The 24,984-nt window shown below is 41.5% G+C and overlaps 1 protein-coding gene and 1 long non-coding RNA gene across 2 annotated transcripts in view; both read left to right on the top strand.

The window, feature by feature from the left end:
- rbfox1 (RNA binding fox-1 homolog 1) overlaps nt 1-24,984 on the top strand; it is a 455,321-nt gene that overhangs the window by 87,446 nt on the left and 342,891 nt on the right. The gene's annotated exons all lie outside the window — the stretch shown is intronic.
- On the top strand, nt 15,855-18,447 carry LOC146983531 (uncharacterized). The gene is made up of 2 exons (XR_015036365.1): nt 15,855-16,655; nt 18,092-18,447. It is a non-coding gene; the product is annotated as an uncharacterized LOC146983531 (long non-coding RNA).

Genomic DNA, 24,984 nt, shown 5'->3' with positions numbered 1-24,984 from the left:
ACTCAGCAGCTCAAGTAATAAGAAAAGCAACATATAACATTTCTGTACGGTATAATAAAAACAGAAAAAGTTCTAAGGCTATGATAGTGCATTTACATCACTGAGGAGCTCATTAAGGTCGGCTACTTGTATTTTGCACAGTGCAGTAAAAGGTTTCGCTGTAAAATCCCCTCGGCATTATCACCTCGGCCAAATGATTAACGCTTTCCTGGTGTCGTGTGGAGTGAGATAAAAACCCTTCCCTGGGAAATGGCAAGAAAATAAATGTATATTAGCCATTCAAGGCCAAAAATAATTACTGCTCCTGCACCATTGTGTCTTAGAAAATAGCTGCAGGCTGTAATCATGAGCTGCACAAACTCACACATGTACACAAAGACAGCCTGTCACACACACACACACACACACACACACACACACACACACTGAATGCTCCGCCGGCAGGCGAGAGGACTTACACCAACCATGAAGCTGTCTGCTTGGCTCTGGAGTAGCAGAACGTGAACACTTGCCCTTTTTGAAAGGGTTTCCTCTGACTTCACCTCTGTCCTGTGCAGCCTCAGGTCCTGAATGTTTCCCTCACACTCTGCCCTTCACCTTCAGGAACAGGAACATATCTGCATATTAATCCTGCAAAGCCCCAGCTGGACCTTTCTATAATTATACAAGGTGCCCATGCATGAGACAATATACAGGAGGCAGATGAACGGATTCAATTATTTGATGGTTTAAACCAGGGGTGCTCATGATGCCGATCGCGATCGACCGGTAGATTGCAAAGGTAGTGCATGTAGATCGCGTGATATTCAGTCTTTTTTTCCCACTAGATTTTAGTCTATCATCCATCATCACAAATATGAAACAAGATGTCCGTCTTAGTTTGCCATCTTGTCATTGTTGGTCTTTCACAAGGTAGCAGACATGTTTATGTCTAATACCAAGGTCACATTGCTTTCTAATTATCACGATACATTTGTATTGAACCATTTCAGTACAGGACGTTCGGTTCAGTAGGGCTGTGCACGGGTGAGTTCCCGAAACGGAAGTTGCGTGTGTTTATTATCCGCCTGCATCTACGTGTGCAGACCCTTTACGTCATGGTTACAGCTAATGCTACTGCTAGCAAGAAACCAGAGCTCGAAGACCCTCTGCTTCTCTTTTAATGCAATGAAAGAGAGGTTAAGCTGTTCTGAACAGGGCTGTTTTGACAGGATGAAAAGAGCAGTGATGTTTGATCCTTGTGGTATTTTGACCAAACCATGTCACAGACATGTCTTTAAGACACCTGGGAGATATTTTAATTTGTGGAAAAGGGGCAGAATATGTCTCCTTTAATATGATGTGAGACTTTGTATAGACCTCAGACCTCATCAAACACATTTTGTCATTACTCAAGACGCAGCAATTCTGACAGGGATTCTCACGACCTTGGCCATCAAAATCCAGTCAGTCGGGTCTTCGTTCATTCTCTCTGTTCGATATGTGGAGTTGGTCATAATCTTTATACAAAGCCTCGTTATCACCGACTTCTCTCTCCTGCTCTCTCTGTTCAGAGTCGTATGTTTAGTTGTTCCTGTGCTTCCATCTGTAAATAATACATGTAATGAAAGTAGCTGGCTTGCTGTAATGAAAGCACAGTTGTAGGACCGGTTCTGTCGTTGCCGTCCAGCAGAAGATTGAACGAACAACAAACTCAACAGAGCTGAAGCGAAGAAAGTTGTTCAAACCAGCAAAGTGAGTCATGATTTCCAGCTCAGTTCATCTGATGATGCTGCGACACAAACTGTCCTGTTTGAAGCTCATGGAGGATTTTCTCAAAGGAACCTGCATTATACAGCAAAGGTGTTCCAGTTATTACTTCTGTCCCAGTATATGTGAAAGCGCCAGACAAAGGAGATATGTGTATGTGTATGTGTGTGTGTGTGTGTTGAAAAGATAGTGTTATCTGTGGTTGGGAGAGAACTCCCCTCTCCAGGTTGTGTGTACTGTGTCAAGTGGCTGCTGCTGATGTACAACATGAAGAGAGACAGTCGTATTATGTAAAATGTAAAACAGACAGAGAGCCTTCTGCCAGAAATAGATTCTGCTTCAAGATTTTCAAAAACACAGGATGACAGGGAATACACACACACACACACACACACACACACACACACACACACACACACACACACACACACACACCTACACACACACACACACACACACACACACACCGACACACACACCTGAGCCACCACAGAGGAAGGAGTTGGGATGGAGGAGGGGGGGTAGATTGGAGATAATCTTCCTCTGCGTTTCTCTGTACTTGTGCTGCAGTCTGCTGGTACATCGCCCTTGGGCTAAGGTGTGAGGGGAGGGGGGAGGGGGGAGGGGGGGTGTGGTTCAGAACAAACTGCCTCCACCTGAAAAAAATCTATAAACTCTGTCAAAGCCGCATGAGGGAAGAAAAGTTACTGATTTTGTGATTGTCACACAGTGTAAATCTGTTAGTCGGTGAAGCATGATTCTAAATCATTACGCAGATGATGTCATGGTTTATTTAGACCTGCACAGGCTTACATGGAAGTTCACTCAACATGAAATATGATCAGAAGAGTTGCTGTCTGTGACTGGAGGTTGTCCCACTCATCTTTCGGTGTTCTTGTGAGTTGTGGTTCATAAAGCATTGGATCTCAGGAAAAGTTTTCACAAATGGCGGTGGACGATTCTCCTCCAGACGTTTGATTGACGGATGACAGATCCTGATCTCATTGGCTGATGAATCTTGAGCAATGTTACGCATAATTTGCATGCCTGCATTATCCAATGAGGGAAAAAAAACTACCCCACTTTCACCCTGGATTTACTTAATCTTTTTACCCTTTAAAATAGAATTTTGCACAAAGTTTGGGCTACATCGTCTGATAGATGGGTGATTACACTTATTTTAAGACCCATGGTGGGATCAAATTCAATTTTCTTTTCTGAATACCTTTAAACACACACAGATTACACAGCTGTGCAGGGCCATAACTATTGTGCTCTGGCTCAGCTGATTGCTGCTCAGATGGCTGATAGATCTTCCGATTTTGAACTCCTTATATAAGCAAAGAGCAGTTGCCGTCCACTTGCATGTTTTATAAGAAGTTATTTGTTGTTATTAAAAGCTGTTATGTTTAGTTATTGTTTAAGTATTCTTATGTGTTATTGGTATTGGTTGGTATTCTGTTTCTGAATGACATTTTTGTGACTCCGTCTGAGCTGTGCAACATGATTTTTATTTGATCATGGTAATACCGTATACCACAGGAAAATGTGAGGGGGTTTAATGGTATTCGATCCTGCCCAACCCTACACAAAGTATTTGATATTTCTTACTGTGCTCTTTTGTGTATGTGTATTTTTAATTGACTGTTTGTGCTCCGGTTTTTAGAGCAACCATAAATCTTATTGCACTGCAGTCTGCAATGACAATAACAATTGATTTTGAGTCTGATTCTGCTGCCCATCACTCTGTTCTGTCACAAACCTACATAGTCATATATCCTTGACCATCTTCCAGTGGGACACACAGAAATCCTGGAACTTTCTGGGTGCTCTGCAGATCTGCATCACGTGGACTGCTCCGCCGTTCCTAAAAAACTGTGCAGAAGAGTGAGACGTGTTATTAGAAGAGGTGAGATTGATGTTGCTGTGACAGCTGGGATTCACTGTGTAGGCAGATGATTGATTTAGTAAACATTAGCTGTGTGACGTAAGCTCGCGAACTGAGACCCAACCACAACAGGAAGTTAACATAAACAACATCAATGATCTCTACACAGCCGCCTCAGCCTGCAAAGGAAACAGGGGACAGATTTATTCTCTCTGCTGATATTATAGGATATCAGGAACAACTCTATGTTCTGTTGAGCCGAGATGTTTCTATCTGGTCAGGACAAGTCTTCGATTTATCAGGACAACAGGAACTCTATGGGGGATTTATTCTCTCGATGTGTTTCTGTCCTCCCTCAGTCTTCACTTTATTTTCTACCTTCTGATCCTTCTAGCTGTGTCTGTGTCTGGGTCTGACCCACCGTCTACCTCTCTCAGTTCAAGTCTCTGTGGCTGGATGTGGGGAGGAGGCTTCGTCTTCCTCCTGCTGCCAGGGAAACGGGAAGAGACAAGCACACGCATAGTCCAGTAATTTTAGGCCAAAAAAGGGGTCAACGTTAAACAAATTGCAACAGAAGCAAACTCAACTGATTTTGTATCCTCAGCATGTCCTGAGTGAGGGAAAAAAAGCCCCGAAGAATCCCATTAGGGGAAAGTTTCGAAAAACACCCAAACATATCCCATTTATACACAAAGAATTTTTTTCACATGAATAGGGTAAAATTTTTAACCTTTAGATATCTCCATGGAAATTACTGAGTTGATTACTTACATTAAGACAAACAAAACAATGTATTACAAGTTTTTTGAAATTCTTTGTTAACATAAGCACATTTGCATAAATTTGCATAAATTCCACCGTTTTGACGGCACATGTATATATGAAGTTGCTGTGGTGGTACCGGCATGAAAATTGGAATGAGGTGACTCCATCGGTCAACCGACAAGTTGACCACTTCAAATTTCAAGATGACTGCAATTTTTTTTCAAGACAGCCACATCCTTAGTAGAGCAGGTAAATTTATGCAAAGTTGCTCATGTTAACAAAGAATTTCAAAAAACTTGTACATACATACATTTTCTGTTTGTCTTAATGTAAGTAATCAACTCAGTAATTTTCATGGAGATATCTAAAGGTTAAAAATTTTACCCTATTCATGTAAAAACATTTTTTTATATGTGTATAAATGGGATATGTTTGGGTGTTTTTCGAAACTTTCTTTTCATATTACTGAAGTCTATTCTGCACAGAGCTCTCACCCTGTCAGTCACAAAAGTTTTGCAGCTGGTACTTTTGCTGTGTTTGTCCTTCATTCTTTCTCTGTGTCCTTCTAACTTCAACTGTTCTGTGGTACAGACGTTGGCTTTACATTCTTATAGCAATCCTCTTTGTGTAAGGAGGATGATAATCAGATTCTGTGTGCAGCTGTAAAGCTCAACTGAGGTTGACTCAGCAATTTGACCAAATAAAAGAGTTCAGTTGAGTTCAGATTATTTTGCCATGTATTATGTGATTTATATTATGAAAATAAAAACATCCTTAGCTACAGTTTTTTGCCTCCTACATAGAAAGAGGCTGGTGACAGTACTTTATTGGCACTATTAGATAATGAGGCAGTAATTCTACTTATATGTTCTTCTGTTTGTATTTCATATTCAGTATCATTCTTTTTTATTGTTTAATTATTTGATTAATCTTGTGGTCTATAAAATGCCAAAAGCTTCCTGTACCATTTTAGGAATCTTATAAGACTATTGCATGACACACTATGCAACGTGGATCTAATAAACTTTGGTACGACGTCAAGTTGGATGTGTGACGATCTGACACCGTCAGAATTTAATCTCAGGTTATCTTTGGTTGCGAAGACGTTGACAACAGCAGTCCTTGAACCTGTCTCACAGTGCGATGTAAGACCACCATTTTAGAGACACGACCAACGATATCTCCACGTTTCTCCTACCGTGGTCATCTTTCATCTGGGACAGCCCAAAAGCGTGTAGTAATTGTCAAGGTGTATTGGCGAAATATAGAAATATACTACCCATGAATATATTTGTAGAAGTGTATAATCGCTATAAAATAAAATAAAATTGGTTTTCGTAGCCTTATAATTATTATTTAATACTTACATATGGCAAAGGTCTTGCTTTATAGTTTGTACGGCAGCCCGATTGGGAAATCCAGCCAGCCACGTTTCAAGAGTTTCACGTTCATAAATAAACCAACGAAGAAGAAGGAAGAAGGATCTTTCTGTCTCGTAACGTTCCGTTATTATCTCATAACGTTCTGTTTGTGGTGAATGTGCAGGTCACAACTTGTGAGAGTGTTTTGGAGTTGTTGGATTGTGTATTTGATGAGTCCCATTAGCCTCCGTAGCGTAGCTCTGAGCAGCTCACGGCTCTGCTCCGCCGTTCTAAAAACAGCTTGCACCGACAATTAAAGCTAAGGAACCTACTGCTATGACTATAGGGATTATGGCAATGGGCCAATTTGCCAAAATGTTGAACTATCCCTTTAAGAAAACACAAGTTAACAGACAAAACACAACTTCCAGAAACTTTACAACGTCCTGTATAACAACACAAAAAAATAAGTAGCACAGATGAGGCATTCACACACCAATGATACACAGGGGACAGGTTTGGGTTCAGTGCCCAAGGACACTTTGACATGTGGACTGGAGGAGCTGGAGATTGAACAACTGACCTTCTGATTAATGGACAACCCGCTGTACCTCCTGAGCCACAGCCAAAGTGTCCCAGAAAGCACTTTGCACCAAACAGTGACAGCAGCACAGACTCAGAGCCAGAGTCAAAGCTGAAACACATTTCAGGACTGTTTTCACGCCACTTCATTAAAAAAAAAGCCTTTTGTTAATTTACTGGTGGCTCTGTTGCCTCTGGTTTTAATACAGTGGGGGAAAGAAGTATTTGATCCCCTGCTGATCTTGTAAGTTGGCTCCCCCACAAAGAAATGGACTGTCTATAGTTTTATGGTAAGTTTATTGTAACATAAAGAGACAGAATATCAACAAAACATCCAGATATAATATCATCACATCTTATATAGGCCTACTTTATAAATAAATTTACGATGATCAAGTGAAATGAGGTTAAAAATCAGCAGGGGGTCAAATACTTATCTTTTCCACTGCATATATATGTAAACAAATCTGTCTGGACGATGGAATTTGATCTGGAACATATTTGTTGCTTGTTAGTCTGAGAAGATGAAGCTGAATAAATAACACATTTCAGAACTCATTCTCCTTTTCATGGGAGTCTGAGCTTGAACTTCAAGTAAAGTTTGAATTCTGAAATATGGGATCCAGAGTTGGCTACTCTGAAGTTAAAGTACGTCAGTTTTTATTCTCCATTCTGGACACTAAACACTTATGTCTGTTGTCTTTCCTACTTGTGGATAATTGTGTATTTGATTGTGCTGGGAATATCTGCTGTGAAGCTGGTTAAGATGATCATTTTACTGAAGTTGCAGTGTGTTGGGCTGCATAAATGATCAATTGTCAACATACTTGCTGACCAATTTGCCAAAAAAAGTGTGTGTGTGTGTGTGTGTGTGTGTGTGTGTGTGTGTGTGTGTGTGTGTGTGTGTGTGTGTGTGTGTGTGTGTGTGTGTGTGTGTGTGTGTGTGTGTGTGTGTGTGTGTGTGTGTGTGTGTGTGTGTGTCTGTCTGTCTGTGTCCTGTTGAGTCACAGCTTTCTGATACAAAAAAACAAACAAAACAGAGCTGCTATCAATCCATTAAGTCTGTATTATATGTATCAGTGTGTGGTAACTCTCTCATGGTCTCAGTTGAGATCATCAGTTTCAGTTTCAGTTTAGTTTATTTGAAAAGGGACAATGCACATTAATAAACATTTGTAGAAAGACACATGTAAGTGCACCCAAATTAGCTTACAAAGCTAGTTTTCATCGTTTGTCCCTCTGCCAGATCAAGGCAACCTTTAAAAAGAACAACAATGGAATAAAATATAGTACCACATGGGGTAGAGCACATTTTATACACATACTAACTGTACATAAATAAATACATAATAAATACACATTTTTACGACGATAACGTGATGCACGTCCACGTTAATAAATACACATTTGGACAACAATAACATCAGTGCTCACATCTTTGGGTGTCTACAAGCCAGTTCTTAACATTTTCTTGGAATGAGTGATATGATAGAGATTCTCTGATTGATTGTGGCACTGTGTTCCATTGATGTTCAAGTATAAACCCATTGTATGATGGTACATACTGTGATGTCATGTTGCAATCAGAATGTGAAGGTGTGTGTTCCACAACCTGAGGCTGAACCTGCTCACACTCCCAGTTCAAGTGTTTGATATGGCGGCTGTGCTGTAAAGTGATTACTGTGTATTGTCATACAGTAGGTGTCAAGAAACGGGGATATGGATCCAAACAAGCTCATACGCAGCCTGTTAACTCAGAACGAGCGCAGCCTCTTTCACACAGAACGTAAATGATTACAGATCCATCACAGGAGCATTGTTGCCTCTTCCGCGACTCGGGGCCCGAGCCGTCTCCTCTGAGGGAGTGATTCATGAGGGAAAGTCTGAGAATGTGTCGAGAAGAAAGGAGCAGTCATCAGTCTATGTAGAGCTGCCACTTGTTCAATTAGAGACTAATTCAGAGGCAGTCTGACTGATGAGAGTTTTTAATTATAATCATGCCGCATAACCAGTGTGATAAATGACTGAATTAAAGGGCGTAAAGTTTGATAAATGTTGTTGATTGTACAGATCAGTCCAATCAAGGCCAACACCGTGTCAGAGAGAGGAAAGCTGTGGGAGCGTTAGATGGAGCTGAGATTTCTTTGACTTTAGCTTTTAAAGTTCCCCATTGACACACACAATATTTACTTGGCCAAGGACAGTTCAACTTGTGGACAGGAGGGGGGGCGGATTGGACCCCCAACCCCTTTATGTTGTTGAGTTCTAACATTCTTCAAATGTTCAAATCAGTTCTGGTTTATCATGGTATCATGGTCAATCAGGCTAACCCCTCCCCTCCAGTGACGGCGGCCTCCGAGGACAAAACAACTTGTTTACCACGACTGGTAGTATTTCAGGAGCATGGACGTCTGCTGTTTCCTACTCCTTCTGCCTACTTCTTCGTTGGTTTATTTGTGAACGCGAAACCTGCAAAACCAGTTCTCTTACTGGCTGGATTTTCCATTCAAGCTGCCGTACAAACATGGCGGCGCAAGATGGCGACACTCTCTAAAGCAAGACCCTTGCTATATGTAGATATAAAAGAAGAATTATGAGGCTACGAAAACCAAATTAATTTTATTTTATAGCGATAATACACTCATACAAATATCAAAAAACTCCCAACAACGCGTTTCACCTGTTCGTCAGGTTCGTGAGTGAACCTGACGAAGCAACAGGCGAAACGCGTTGTTCGCTGCTTGGTGAATGTGCAGGTCACAACTTGTCCAGCAGAGTGTTTTGGAGATGTTGGATTGTGTATTTAGTTTGTTGAGGGAAACGTGGAAACGCGGTGCGGCTCCTTTGAGTTAGCTGAGCAGCTCACGTCTCTGTCCCGCCGATCTAAAAACAGCTTGCACCGACAATTAAAGGTAAAGAACCTACTGCTATGACTCTAGGGATTATGGCAATAGGCACATTAGCCAAAATGTTGAAATATCCCTTTAAATACACCTCTGTAACAGTGCTACCTGTGCCTTCTACTCTCACCTGTCATCACATGACCAGGGCGTCACATGATGCATACTGACACAAAATCGAAGAAATGCATCAGTTTTACAATATGAAGTATGAAAAGCTAACATGCAGTATTTGTTGTCATCCCACTCCTCATACGTCTTAAACTGTGTTTGTGTGAGTCAATATGTGTGTGTCCATGTGTCACTCTGTAAGTCCTGGAAAGACATTACTATCCGATCACAGAGAGCCTGCTCTCCCCGTCACAGAAACAAACACTTTTTCCTTGTTGTGATGCTTTCTTTACAAAAATAAACGGTGGAGCGGTGCAGTGGTAATGTCCAAAATATCTCTTACCGTTTATTTTTGTAAAGAAATCATCACAACAAGGAAAAAGTGTTTGTTTCTGTGGCGGGGAGAGCAGCTGCGCTCTGCGATCAGATAGTAATGTCTTTCCAGGACGTTTCAGAGTTCGGCTGTCTGAGGTGAGTGACTACATGCAAAAACACAAAGTTTTTACTGTTTATACTGTACACTATATGAGTTCAGTGGTGTCTCGTAAGGATTCCAGTCATGTACCATAGATATTTGATTGTTTTTGAGTGATTGTTGTGATTGAAAAAATTGCCCTCATACTTTAGCGTTGTGGCTATCCCTAGCGCCGTCTAGCCATGGTGTAACTCTGGTTTGCCTGCATCAATTTTAGTCGCAGTTTTTGCTCCTCCCAACTCTGGGTGACCATCAGGACAACGATTTAGAGGTCAAAAATTACCGGAATTCTCCTTTAAGGCTCTCACTAGTAACCCAAACATCAAGATGTGTGTGTGTGTGTGTGTGTGTGTCTTCAGGTCTGTGCCATCTGCCTCCTCAGTCAGGCTTGGGACAATCAGACCACAAGCAGCTTCTAAATACTGACCTACTTTGCTGCAAATAAAGACACACACAGACTCATGTTTGTGTGTGTGTGTGTGTGTGTGTGTGTGTGTGTGTGTGTGTGTTATTTAGGGATGAGCAGTGCTGGCATTGTTGAAGCTTCAGCTTTTGTCCATAGCTTCATCTCTCTCTCTCTGTCTGTGTTTCACTATCTCTCTCCCTCTCTGTCTGAGTCACAGTGCTGAGATGAAAATGTGCTGTGGAAGAGGGACCAGGTCTAAATCTGGTACAGAGCTGGGCCGCGTCATATCATCGCTCAGTCTAGTATCAGCTACTGTCATTGTAGTATCAGCTGGTCTCATTGACTGCGTTTACATGCACTTCACTACTCCGGTTTTGATGGGTATCCCGATTTTGATCAAATTTGGGATATGGTGTTTACTTAGAGAAACCTGGTTATTCAGTTTCCCCGTATACATGATAAATACAGTATCTCGGTTTCTTATTACTGCATCTTATGTGCGTATGCGTGTTTCATGTTTGTTGTTTACAACAGGAAGCACAACTACTTGGAAATATGTACAAATCAGAAAATTTAAAAATTAAAAATGCTGCCAATGTTATATAACTATAACTTGTAAAATATTAATTTATTGATGTAAAAGTGGTGATTTCTGTACACATGTTAGGCGACAGAGCCCCAGACAGCGCTGCTCTTCTGTCCAATACACACAGGAAGCTTCACTTTTCGTTCAAACAAACTAATGCGACTGCCACAATTGTTAGATTTCATCAATGAGACCAGTATTTATCTCCTAAAAAGAATTTAACCAGCCGGCAGTAAACATCTAAAACCCTAAGTAAGTTAATAAATGATCGTTAATAAATGATCGTTTTGTCCCCCGGGGTGACGACGTAGGTTGGCCGGCCAAGCACCTCAGGAGACGGGGTTGCTGCCTCTGCAATGTCCCGGTCACTGCTCACTGCGGAGCTTCACTTCTCCAAAAAACATCGGAGCAGACTTCTAAACAGCCGTCATTTGGATAAACCGACTGCACATGGGGATCTAAACAGTAACTTTCTCGCATGAAAAAAATATTAAAACTTAATAGTCACCTCGTCACTTCAGAAATGTGCTCTTGTTGTCGCCGCCCTTTTGTTAGTAACGTATCTATGGTAACGGTTACGTCAGCTGGCTGAAGCCGCGCCTGCGCAGATGGTGAGCGGCTTTCAGACATCAGGGTAAGGTGTTAACATGCTCCAGTATCCTGGTTTCTTTCAGAGTTCTCCAGGCAGCAAAATTGAGTTTCTCAAAATAGGGATATGGGCTTATCCTGATTTCTGAAATCGGGAAATGGTGTTTACATGCTCAAACACAAAAACAGGATACTTAAAAACCTTGATTAAAATTGGGGTACTGAAGTGCATGTAAACACAGTCATTGTAGTATCTGTTAGTCTCACTGTTATAGTCTCATTCTAGTATCAACTAGCCTTGTTGTAATATCAACTGGTCTCATTGTAGTATCGGCTAGTATCAGTTAGTCTCCTTGTAGTATCAGCTGGTCTCAGCAGGTTTTTTTCAGGTGTCAGCTGGTTTCAATCTAGTCTAGTTCTCTTCTCTCCTCCTCCTTTGTCCAACAGACAAAGTTGTATTATTCAGATTCTGCTCGCGTCTCTGCCCCGCTGATCTAAAAACAGCTTGCACCAACACTTAAAGGTAATGAGTTGTACCTCCTCATAGTGATGTACCTCCTCCACTCAGACTAGTCTAAGGTGAGATCTCTGTTATCTCCAGTCACAGAAAATATTATCCATTTGTGTGAGACTTGGTTGGTTGTGTGGGTTCACACTGATCTTGACTTTTGTCACCAACATCTAATCAGTTCCTGCGTCAGTCCCAGTGAGCATTTAGATTTACACCACATGTCTAATACAGAGTTCTAGGTCCACAATATTATGTTCACAAAAATGAGACAGCTTGATGGACAGGTAGAATGATGGCTGCTCATGACAACTGTTGCCTGCAGTCTGCTGAGGTCTGAAGTTTTGAAGTACCTGGTTTTCCCTCCTTCCTGTATTTGGGCCATAGATAGAAGCTGCACAGCCAAAAGACATTCAGCCTTATTGTGACCAGTGTAGTAGGCCGTTCTAGGACTGTGTTGGTTTCATGAGGCTGCCACAAAACCACTTAGACAAAGGGCCGCATTTTGTAAGAAGATGACATTGATGACAGCTAATATAAAAAATAACTTTATTGACCCAGCCCACTACCACAGTGATAATAATTAAATTATATATCATTATTTAGCACATAACTGTGGTCCTAGAGCTGCAGCATCTGGTAACATGTTGTATAATCTATAATTCTATTGCTATTCCTACATATTAGCAATTCATATTGAATAAGTATGACTATACTTTTTATATTTTACTTAACTCAGGGAAATAGAGTCTGTTCCTCATGCAGTGTGCCCCTCTTTAGAGCAAGTCCTTGAGTTTTATCAAAACACAAAGCAGAGCGATTTGCATTTGCATCATGTATTGTATTAAATATACAGTATGAAGTGATTTCATGGATACAGATTCATTTCAATCCAGGATATAAGAATAAAAATATATTTTGATCTAACAGGCTTGGGGCTAGTATATCAACTCAACTCAAATTGTATTTGTATAACACATTTAAAACAACCTCAGTTGCTGCACAGGTCCTCCAATATAAATATAATCAAATGTCAGTAAAATAAACTACACAAATTACCAACATAAATTAATAACAATAGTTATCATAATAAAACATCACCACTAAAATAAAGGTAAAAGAAAAATACAATCTATATTAATAACAAGATAAAAGAAGGTGTCTGTCTCAACTTGAACTGAAAGCCAGATATAGATAGATAGATAGATAGATAGATAGATAGATAGATAGATAGATAGATAGATAGATAGATAGATAGATAGATAGATAGATAATCTTTATTACGGACTCGGGTCCATTATAAATAAAAGAAGACAATACAAAGACACATACAATACGAGATAATAAACACCATCTTATTTTTAAAACACGTACAGACACCTATTCCAGTGTCTCCAAAGACCTGACAAGTATATCGTATCACTGTGTGTAGCTATTGCTTGCTTGGTTAAGTCGACACATGAATCTATACATGTAGTTTGTTAAAAGAGCATGAAAAGTGGACGTTAAACGCCATCATCATCATCATCACATAGGTCTTCTCTGATTATGTGGCCCAGATATCTATCTTGTGAGTTCCTATCCTCCTTTGTTTTTACAACAGATTCTCAGCAATTGCTGTAGCCCAAAACTAGAGGGACATATAATGACCACATTTTTCAGTTTGGTTCTGGGACAGGCCGGCAGCAGCTAGTTGCTTGACAGTGCAGTCGCTGGTGTGTGAGGCTGGACGAGCTCAGATAAGCTGGGTGGAGCTAATCCATTCAGGCTTTTAAAAACAAGGAATACACTTTTAAATTGAATCCTGAACTGGACGTGGAGCCGGTGTAAAGAGGCCGGTGTAGTGGAGATGTGGTCACGCCATTCTGGACAGGCTGCAGGCCATTCAGTGACTCCTCGTCCGGTCCAACATAGAGAGAAGGGAAGGGAAGGAGCATGGATACCCACAACAAAAGCATTGCCCTCTCAAAGTCAGGTAGAGGGGCTAAGGAGCATTAATAAAAGGAGCTGGATTTGACAACTGAGCTTATCTGTTTGTCGAGGCACAGTCAGACATGACAGTGATGTTCTTGCAGCAGGGTGACAGTAACCCTGACACAAAGCCCTGACTGGCTAATGGGAAAGTGATAGCCATTTAACTCATTTAATTTCTCGTTTTTCGTTCCCATGCGTTGAGTGCCAAAAACAAGATTTCTCGTTTTTTGCTTTTTTATTATTATTATGAAACTAGACACTTTAACACACCTTATGTGTAAATTTGGGGACTCTACGACGAGCAGAACTGAAATAGATGACGATCAAAAACTCATGACAGGAAGTTTTTATCATAACTGGGCTTTTGCAAACGGAGCTCTGCATGTGGATGCAGCAGCTGCTCTGCTCTCACCCGTGAGGCTGCAGCAGCTCTGAGCCGAACAGGAAGCTCTCAGCCGACAGTCCCGCCCGGTCTTCATCTGGAGCAACACCGTGTCCTCCCCAAGGTCCTCCCGCGGTAAAATGTGATGGTCTCTGGGCCAAAGCAGACCGGCATCACCGACCCGTACCACAGAAGGACCGCGACCACCAGTGGGACCGGTGTTCCGGACCTGCTGTGGCCGATAGTGTGTCTCAAATCACACACTTCTCTTAGTGCACTGCTTTACAGTACACTGTAAGGCAGTACTGCCTTGTGCAGTGCACTAATTTGGACAGGCTAGTACCGTCTCAAATCAAACACTGCCGCTGCGCACTTAACGGAAATGACTCCACAACTTATTCTTCTATTTTTTAAATTCTGATTGCAACCATAGCAACCGGCCGTTGTAACCCTATCGCCGACACTTGACAGCGCTTTTTGCCGATCAAAACAAGCTATTAAAGGTCCCATATTATGCTGTTTTTCAACTATTTCACATGGTTCTAAGTTGTCCAACCATATAGTATTCCTAGTGTATTGTCCCCAAATCAATCTGCAGCTCTACATCTCAGTAATCTAAAAGTGGCTCTCCAGAGCTCTCCTGCGAACGAGCCATTTCTGTGTCTGCACCTTGAAATGCAAATAAGATGTGTAAACCACGTCCACTCCACACCTGTCACGGGGAGAGGGTGTGGTTTTCACTACAGGTACATGTGCCAGTGTTGACATTGGGACAGGGGTCGGGCATTGATTTCCGAAAAAAAAAAAAAAGAGAGACTGGCATCTTGTCTTGTCTGAAAAAATGTAGGCTAAATGTTCCTTCTTTCTTTTTTTTTTTTACTGTGGCAGAAGGAGAAACATGGAGAGACTCCTCACGTTTTTCCAGACTGGCCCAGGGGGAGTATAAGGAAGTACCGGGAGGTGGAGTCACAGAAAGAAAGAAAGTGGATTTTGCATAATATGGGCCCTTTAAGTTGTGTTGTATTGTGTTGTTGTGCTGTTATGAGTGTTTTTAAAAGACATTTACGCTGGTGTCAGCTCCGTCGCTGCTCAAAGCAACCGCTGCCGTTTGAAAAGTAGTGACGTGTTTCCGCTACGTCACTAAAATGGCGGCCGTTAAGTGTGAAAAGTGTCCATCGATCCACACTCAATTTTCTGGCCATTTGAGTGCGCCAATGTAGTGCGCATAGCGAAAATGTAGTGCACATAGCGCACTACATTTTCGCACACTGCACAGTGTGAACACACTGCTGTACTCAAAATGTTAAGTGTAAGTGCAGAAGTGCGCGATTTGGGACACACTACGAGAGACCATCACATTCCACGGCGAGAGACTGTGACACGGCACGGTGCGTCTGTGTTATTGTTGTTTAGTGGCGCATAAAGCATAAAGTTTCACCTTTCAAATGAGCCACAGTATGTGTTGGTGGCAATAATATAGAATACACTGTGGCTCTACAAAAATCATCAAAAATGGTCTAAATTGCCGGTACACTTGACCAAAACTTTGGAAAGGAGCGCAGCACTCATTGAGTTAAAGGGTTAGTTCGGGTGTTTTGACATGAATCTCTATGGCATCCCCACCACTAGTGACTTGCATCAACAGTGACTTACCCCGGACTGCGTCCCGTGGGCGCAGTTCCAGCCCCGTTTCGGCGCGCGCAAATGTAGTCCGGCTAGTTGGCAGGGGTCACGAAAATATAGCGTTTTCCTTCTCAAAACTATATGCGTTCAAAAGAGTAATACATTTGCATAAAAAAACCGCTGTCCAGGAAAAAGTCAGACCTCACAATCGCTTGGCGCTATTTTCTCTCCCTTCGTATCACTGCGCGCGGCCACCGGCCGGCAGGAGCGCCTGTTTCACTGTGTTTACTGCTCGGATAGTTGATGAAAACATGTCTGACTACGACACCGATGACGAAGAGATTGCTTTTAGCACAGAGCCAAGGGGATATCTTTATGAACCCGAATATACAGATGCCGAGAACGGGCAGAGAGAGAGGAGGGACAGAGAAGTGGTCCAAGCTGAAGCTGGAGCCACAGCTGGAGCCGAGAGAGACAGGTTGACCGACAAATGGTGGTGCACTTGTTCAAAATGCCAAGTAATGCCGACAGAGGTGGAGAGTTACTGCTGCCACGAGTGGGATCTCATCATGCCTCAGATGCAAGACCTTTCAATTGATGAGGAGGCCAGCGTAACATCTTCTGTCTGCATCACAAACCATAAAGACATCCCTGCACTCCTGAATGATGGCGTCTTGCAGACCTTCTTTCACATTCCTAAAATCAACTGGAAGAAGCGACCAAGGCCAGCTGGACCTGATGGTCAGTTGTCTTCAGAGTAAGTGTTGACTCTCTCTTATACTGTATGTTGTGCAGGTGTTTTGTTAGTTGAATTGTATTATCTTAGTGATCAATTATACAATGGCTTTTTAGCAGAGGCGATTTTAGAGTCTGCTGGGGCCCTAAGCAAAAATCCCCAGGGGGCCCTCCAACCAGTGTTTATCACCATAATTTTATAAATAATCGAACACCAACAAAAAATGTATGAAATTTAAACTTTTTTTATTCCAAATGTCCAGTTATGGTGTAAGCTGGTGACATGTCGTCTTCATGATGGGCAGGTGTTGCTGTCTCACTGGAGGTGCACGTTCAACTGATATGACAAAAAAACAAAAGACAGTTTTACTTTAATTGATAACATATGCCATGCCCTCTAAAGATTCTTTATGACAATACACTTACAGTTTTCACTGTCAGCACTGGGAGGGGGCACTTTGTCCTTCTGTTATGCTGTTGTCAGAAACCTAAATAATAATCCTGAGGAGAGATAAGAGAGTGATTTTTAAATGTTTTCCTTGGGCATAGCTTTCATAGCACCAATATATTACACTTTCATATTATTATAATAATAATAGGCTACTCACTTCAATACTGTAACATAGCTTTACTATGTCACCCTGCTAGCTAGCAAGTTAATAGTGTTGTTACTTGCTGCCAAGGAGGCCAGCAGATAACGTTAAGTTAACCTTGCTCTTTTTTTTTTTTTTGTCACTTAACGACCGTAACCGAGTGGAGCACCAGAACCGCACGCACCGAGTCCCTCAGTCCAGTGCAGTCCCACTCGCTAACTGGTCACCACTGGTCTGAAGCTAACATTAGACTATTAGCATTTGTTCAACAGTTATTTACTGTTCACGTTACACTCTGCTCCACTTACCACCACTGTCTTGCATTCTTTTTTACTTCAGCCTCTTTTTTCTTCATGTCTTGCTCCCAGGTGGACTCTTTTTTTCCCTCGGCTTCATTAGAAACTCCCAGTGATAAGGTGCATCATACAGGTTGACGTTAGATGGGATCAGGTCCGGAGAATGACATGGGGCCCCGTTAGGGGGGTTTCCTACTGCGATGTCATTGCAAATCGACGCTATACGACGATACGGGGAGGGGGGTGCGGTCACTGCGGGTAGCGCATTTTGAGATATTTCTGTCGATAAAACAGCCCTCGGGCCCCGTCCCTCGGGGGCCCCCTAATGGCTCGGGGCCCCAAGCAGTTGCCTGCCTTGCCTGTTCACAAGTAGCGCCTCTGCTTTTTAGGGCATACTGTATTTACTACAAGTCCAGATAATACACCAAATAGATTAGGCCTAGGCTACATATTATCAATTTCTTACATAGTTGGTGATGTTATTTCCTGACAAAAAAGATGTGTCGTCATTGTCAGGTTCATATCAAGTATGCACTACTTATTATATCATGTTGTGTTTGTTATTTCAGACAGTACAGGCTGGTTGCCTATCGAATCGTAATAGAATGGGCCCTGAAAGGAGAGAAGCTCGGTCAAGGCAACAGAAAAGTTCTTCCCTCATGTGTGGTGGACCTAATAAGAAGAACATATCCATCACCAAATGGACAATACACAGGGTTCAAAGAGTGTGAGGATGCACTGAATTTGTTTTAGATTTTTAAAACAAACGTTTTATTGGACAAGTTATAAAGTTTGTGTTGACCATTTTTATTTACATATTTTTATTTTTTTAAACAATATCTTGTATAAAAAACACAAACAGAAATATACTACATTTTTTTTATTTTTTTCAGTCCTTTTTAATAAAACTATACGTTCACTAAGACACCAGATGTGATGTTATTATTACGCTTACACATTGATATTGAAAACTCCAACATGGCTTGAAAAAATCTTTTGGGTAAACAAAAGAGACCAGAAATATGGCTTTCTCAGTCTCAGACACCGGCATCTTCATCATCTGCATGTTTTTTTGGAAAACGTGATGCATGTTCTGTCACCAAGTCATCTTTGTTTGGCTTTAGAGTGGGAGCAATGTTGGCCGGTATGTTGACTGGAGGATGGATGTGGAACTGCTTATCTCCAAGCCTGACATTTTTGTCAAGCCGCCGTTGAATGACCAGTTGCACCATGTCTTTTCTGAAGTCCTGTGTTGTTGGCTCATACAGCTTTCTTACAATCCACTGGTTTGATTACTTGGAGTGAATCACATTGTATTTTTCTTTTCCTGTGAATGAGGAGAGTGAGGGGACATAAGAATGATGAGGATGGTACATGTGCATTACTTTGGTATGAAAATGAATAAACTGTGATTTGTGTGACCTGTGAGTTGAGGATGACAAGATAAATAAAAAGCAATAACTCTAAGATACAAAGTCAAACTACTGAGATGAAAGTAATCAATCATAAAATATAGTCATTTTGAGAGGGAAAAAATCTATACATTTACTGTATACATAATATTGGTTTTATCACTTTCAGTGTCCAGTGGTTGGACAGGGGGGAGTGCATTGTGATTTGTTTTCTCTGGTGACTCGACTCCTAAAGTTGGAAAAGTACTGATTTTTCCAGTGAAAGCATGGCATGACACAAGGTATATCGTACAGTATGTACAGACGCAAACTGTATTGACACTAGTAAATTATGTGTTATGACTTCAAGCAAGACAGTCTAGTTTAGTTCAGCTTAGAGGGGAATGTGTACTATGATAGGACAGTAGTGCAAGATGTGGCAGACAATAAATAGTATGCATTTGATTATACTATATTATACCTCCAGTAGCACAGCTGTCTTTCTGTGAATATGTTATTTTCTGGGTGCATGTGACAATAAAGATGATAATCTCCATGACATGCTGTATCTTTCATACTTACCAGACTGAGTATGGCCATGCTGACGGCCAACATTGTGGTTGTGGTCAATCACACTCAGCTGGAGTCTTGCCTGCATGGTGACATATGAAGTGGCGCCTCTTCTCTGCGTACTTCAGCATAGAGCTATGGAACACTTCAAGGTCCCCTAAAAATAAGGAAAATTTTATTTAGACATTTTCAAGTTTATACATCTGCAACACAGCCTCAAATTATTACTATTACTACAGTATGATCACTATTTAATTTTTAACGCTCTGAGGTACCAAAAGTACATATTTGTTTTACTTGTACATTTGACAAATCGCTTTTGTTTTCACAAAGAGGTAAAGCATCAGTGGGATTGCATAGGTGGTGCTCTGTATGATCTCATCTTCTTCAGTCAGTAGTCACTGAGCCTCAATATATGATTGTGAAATTTAGAGACAAATGTGACCAACCTAATGCTCATAAGTTTATCCAAACTTACCTGTGTGTTTGAACAAAGTCATTTGACTTAGGTCTCTCAAGAGATTTTTATCGAGTACAACAGCCTTGAGAGCGTTGTAGGCAGGACACCCCTTCTCCAGCCATTTCTTCCTTTTCTGTTGCTCATCACTGAGGTCATCGTGGCAACATTTGTACTCCTGTCTATTTTCTTCCCAGCGGTGGATACCACATACATGATACAGGATAGAGGTCCACCGGCGTCTCAACTCCTATTTGAGGAAATTTAGACACTGATCCTCATTTGGCCATGCTTTCATCTAATGATAAACACTAGCATTTAGATCCTACTAAGGACCAAGCCATTTGTAAGTAAATAATAATAACCATAGAAATGTTATTCTGAATATAAGTTTTTAAAAGGAATAACATCGGTATGAAACAGCTTGGCAACTTTATGCTTGACAAGCAGCAGTTGTGAATTGAAGATCTAAAAGATGGTGTGCCTTGAAAAATGTCTTATGTATAGCCAAACAAAGAGAAATTAAAATGAATAAATCTAGAGTTTTACATTTAGTTATTCAGAAAGGTCCATATGACAACAGATAAAATATATATAAATTAAACTAAGCATCACCTCTTCATCTCCACCACAAGAGCTGCAGAACCACCAGAAGTGATTGCCCAGAGACTTGATCCATGGCTGCAGGTCCCGGTTTTCTTTCTTCCTCGCAGCTGCAGTTGCCTTCTTCTTTACACCTAAATAAATTATAAAGATAAAAATGAAAATGTAAACCCTGATGAATAGTCTTGCAAAAGGTCATATAAAATGACAGTACAGTGTGAAGTCTACAACTGCTTCACTGATTTCAGATTTTATATGCAAAAGTTATACTTTTCCACAACCGTGAAGATTACAAATAACAAGTAATACTACCTTTTGCAACATGCCATGGGTCAAATTGATGTCTGAGGTCAGGGTAAGACTCCCTCATAATCTTCCGTATTGATGGAGCCCGGTCAGTGGTAACAACATCAACACTAACTCCAGAGTCCAGCAGACGATCCAGCCCCCTCCGGAAACCAACAGACTCCATTGCCGGTGAGCTTGTTGCCTCTGATACCTGTAGTGTTTATTGTAGCAGAAAAGAAAAAAAACACATGCAGAGAGACCCATAAAAGCAGAGCATAATGATAAAAGACACTAAAATATTGTTTATATTTTACCTGAATTAGATCAGACATGATTATCTTCTTTGTTGAGTCATCTATAAAGCTGTAAGACGTATACTTGGCACTGTAACCGGGGGAATCAGATCTGTAGATGAAAAACAAGGAAGTCACTTGTGGGGTGCTAGCAATCATGATGTAGTTGAATTATAATATGAGAGCACAACCTAGCACATATATGATCCATAACAGAAATATCTACCTTGCATCACCACCGATATCTGTGTGTCCACCTGCAGATGCTGTTTCCTGGAGTTCTGATAAAATGTTTTCTTGCATGTCAGTGTAGGTTTTGTGAATAACAGGTATCATGTAGGTTGATTGCAGTGAATAATATGATGTCTTCTTTGGCAGCTGTAAGTTGAGAAGATCGGCCCACTCTGCAATTTCAGTTTGTGTTGTTCCAGTAAAAATAATGGCTGCTGACGATACCAGGTTATTCTCAGGCATTCCCCGGACCTCAGGACAGGATCCTCACACTCCCTGATGGTGATTGAGGCATGTCCATTCTATTTTGATCATGGATCCACTACTGGTCATCTTCTTGTCATCAATGGCTACACCGCATGTGTGACAAGTTGCAAAAAGTTCCATAAGGGCTGACTCATTCACAATCCACTTCCTCTCGGACCAATCACCCCTCTGTTCTGCTCCAGCACTGCAGTTCTTAGGAAGATGTTCTTGTGGAGGTACATTCACTACTCAGTGGAAGGAATGAGCTGTCATCTCTCTCACAAGGTGCCTCTATGGAACTCATAGTTGTATCCAGTGTCTCAGCAACTGCTGAGCTCAGGTTCCCTGACTTTGAATGAAAAAAACAACAACAACAAAATCTTCATATCATCTTCATATTTTGACCTTGTGAAATTGTTAGCAACAGCTGTTCATTCTGACAAAATGTATGCAAAACAAGATGGAAATGTGTGCTTACCTGTGACTGTGTCCAGGTGGGAGGTAGGGCAATGTATGTGCCAAATGTTGATGGCTTTGTTTTTGGAATAGCCCCTGCAGGGCTGGTGAGAACCATCTTCAAGTGTTGGCTTTCATCTCTGGACTTCAGAGGGGTTGATTGAGGAAGTCCAGACAAACATTGGTCTACTTCCTCAGTGTTTGAACTACTGGCCTCAGGTTGTGCTATTGCAGCCATTGTAACAGGAGTGCAAATCAAATGTTGCATTGTAGATTACAAGACAAAATCTCAATCAAGTTTTACAAACAAACATGCACACAGTACTATTATATCATACATTTTACTTACTACAAACAGTAACAGTGACAAATATGTTTCTGTACAATCATTCCACTTAGAAACAGTTTTTTTAGTAGACTATACCTATAGTCTTTCTGAGTCATAATATTTTTTTCCAGAAAGCACAAGATTTGTCTTCTTTTTACATGTTTTGACTGATTTCAAAATGACACTGGCCACCCTCGTCATTTAGAAACTCACATACAGCTATACTGTGACTATAAGCATAGGCTACTCAAATGTGGAATCAACCACACTTCCACGTAGTTGCTGACAATAATAATAATAGTCATATAACGTTACGTTATGTAGCAGCTTCTCTGGTAATATGACATTGAGTGATTAACTCCACACAATGTTACTAGCTGATTCTTGATTATGTTCTTGATAGCCTGTTCGCTTCTAAACATGGCAGCATAGTTCTTACCTGGGGTGCAGGGACAGCTGAACTCTTCAGAGTCTTCCTCTCTCCTGGTCGTGTGGGCACATAATCGTCGTCCCTGAAATGTGCACTACACAAGCAAAACTGTTTTAGCTTTGCCACTTTCGTGTCACTCTGAGGCCTATGGCAAGAAGCCAAAGTTGCCTCAAAGAAACGTCCGTGACAGGAAAACGGTGAAATGTATGCTGAGATTCAGCCACATCTTTGTTTTGACAGCCTGGAAATATACACGCCCGCACCATTTTGTAGATATAACAATGCAGTTGTCGTTGTGGCTCTCCCGTTTGCTCTCCAGCGTCTTGGCAGTCTTCGATCCGGGCATGTAAACTGTAAACAAGTGATGTACAGGTGCGCTCCTGCCGGCCGGTGGCCGCGCGCAGTGATACGAAGGGAGAGAAAATAGCGCCAAGGGATTGTGAGGTCTGACTTTTTCCTGGACAGCGGTTTTTTTATGCAAATGTATTACTCTTTTGAACGCATATAGTTTTGAGAAGGAAAACGCTATATTTTCGTGACCCCAGCCAACTAGCCGGACTACATTCGCGCCGAAACGGGGCTGGAACTGCGCCCACGGGACACAGTCCGGGGTAAGTCACTGTTGATGCAAGTCACTAGTGGTGGGGATGCCATAGAGATTCATGTCAAAAGACCCGAACTAACCCTTTAAAGGTTAGAATGCCCAGATAAAAATAATTCTTGTTTTGGGATTTGTTTAGGTTCAGGAGGTTGAACTGAATTGAACATGCTTTCTTTTCTTGCTTTTTTAAAGGTACATTGTGTAGGAATTCCTCCATCTAGCGTTGCGGTTGTATATCGCAAGCAACTCAATCGTATTTTTCATGCTGCATTCACGTGAAATTGGGCAGACGGCAGACGGACGACAGCCGCTGCACGTAACGGCATAAACAAGCCTCTATGTAAACAAGTGGTCCGTCAGCACGAGGCAAAACAATACACGTGACAATATGTTGTCATGGCGATGTGGTATTGTTTACCTGACCCACGTTTTACCGGCTTTCTCTCCACTTCTGTGACTAAAATGACATCTGGTTTGTTACCGACGGCCGTCTGCCCAACTGCAGGTGAATGCAGCATCAGTGTAACGCTCCATTCCTCCTCACTGCGTTACCGCAGTGACTTTTCACAGACGCCACCTCGACCTGAGCCGACAGCTCCGGTGTCTCCGCTGAGTTTCCGTGGTTTCCTACCGTCACGCTGCCACTGAACGTAAAAACATGGAGACACCACATGGCAGCAGCACCGAGCTTACCCGCTCCATGTAGATATGAATGATATGAACGGCTAATTCAGAGCAGAGGAACACTTCACTTTGTTGATGGGGGGGATTACTGATTAATGAAAAACATACTTTTGAACGAAATAATCAATTTTCGTGAATAGATAACAGGACAAGTTACACAATGTCCCATTAGAAAGATGCATACAAGAAAAATACTGCTTCGAGCTCGCTCTAGTAGTAAACACAAAGGCTGAGGTCATAGTTTTCTTTACCACACCAATCTGTGAGAAGTGGAAAAATGAATAAATAAAGACTGCAATAAACAAAATGCATGAATGCATGTGATGTATACAGTTTATTCCCCCCACAGCTACAACGGGCAGGGGGCTGAACTTCAATCACATTTATTTGTCCTTGTCTTTGTCCTTCTGCATGTAAATTATATCTCTTCGTATATTATTATTATTATTATTCATTTAAGCTGGAACTCATCCGTCATTGCTTCAATTGCAGGATGTGTGCCTGTAATTAAATACAGTGCAACGCGCTGGAGCAGCAGCAACCAGTTGTGCTTCCAGGACCATTAAACACAGGTCGGAGTTAAACAGCAGAACAAAAATAATCGGAACCTAAACTGACAATGTGAGGCAGTTACACAGCTACTCACAGCCCCTCACATCTCTTTGCTCCTCAGTGAAACAGTCATTGTCACTAGTGTAGTTATGGCTGATGATTTTTTCCCCCCAGAAAATGAATTTGTGTGTTGAGTTATAGACCGTTCTTTTTATATCTTACATCTTGTAATAATATGGCCTGAGTCAATGCATCGTATTCACTCTGTCAACACACAGTACGGCAGGTTTATTTCTCTCCAGGTCAATAAAGCAGATATGAATTAGGCCGAG

Source organism: Trachurus japonicus, chromosome 8 (assembly GCF_045865225.1).
Source record: "Trachurus japonicus isolate A0001 chromosome 8, Traja_1.0".
NCBI lineage: Eukaryota > Metazoa > Chordata > Actinopteri > Carangiformes > Carangidae > Trachurus > Trachurus japonicus.
Note: the sequence above shows the minus strand (reverse complement) of the source record. Positions and strands in the feature narration are given on the sequence as shown.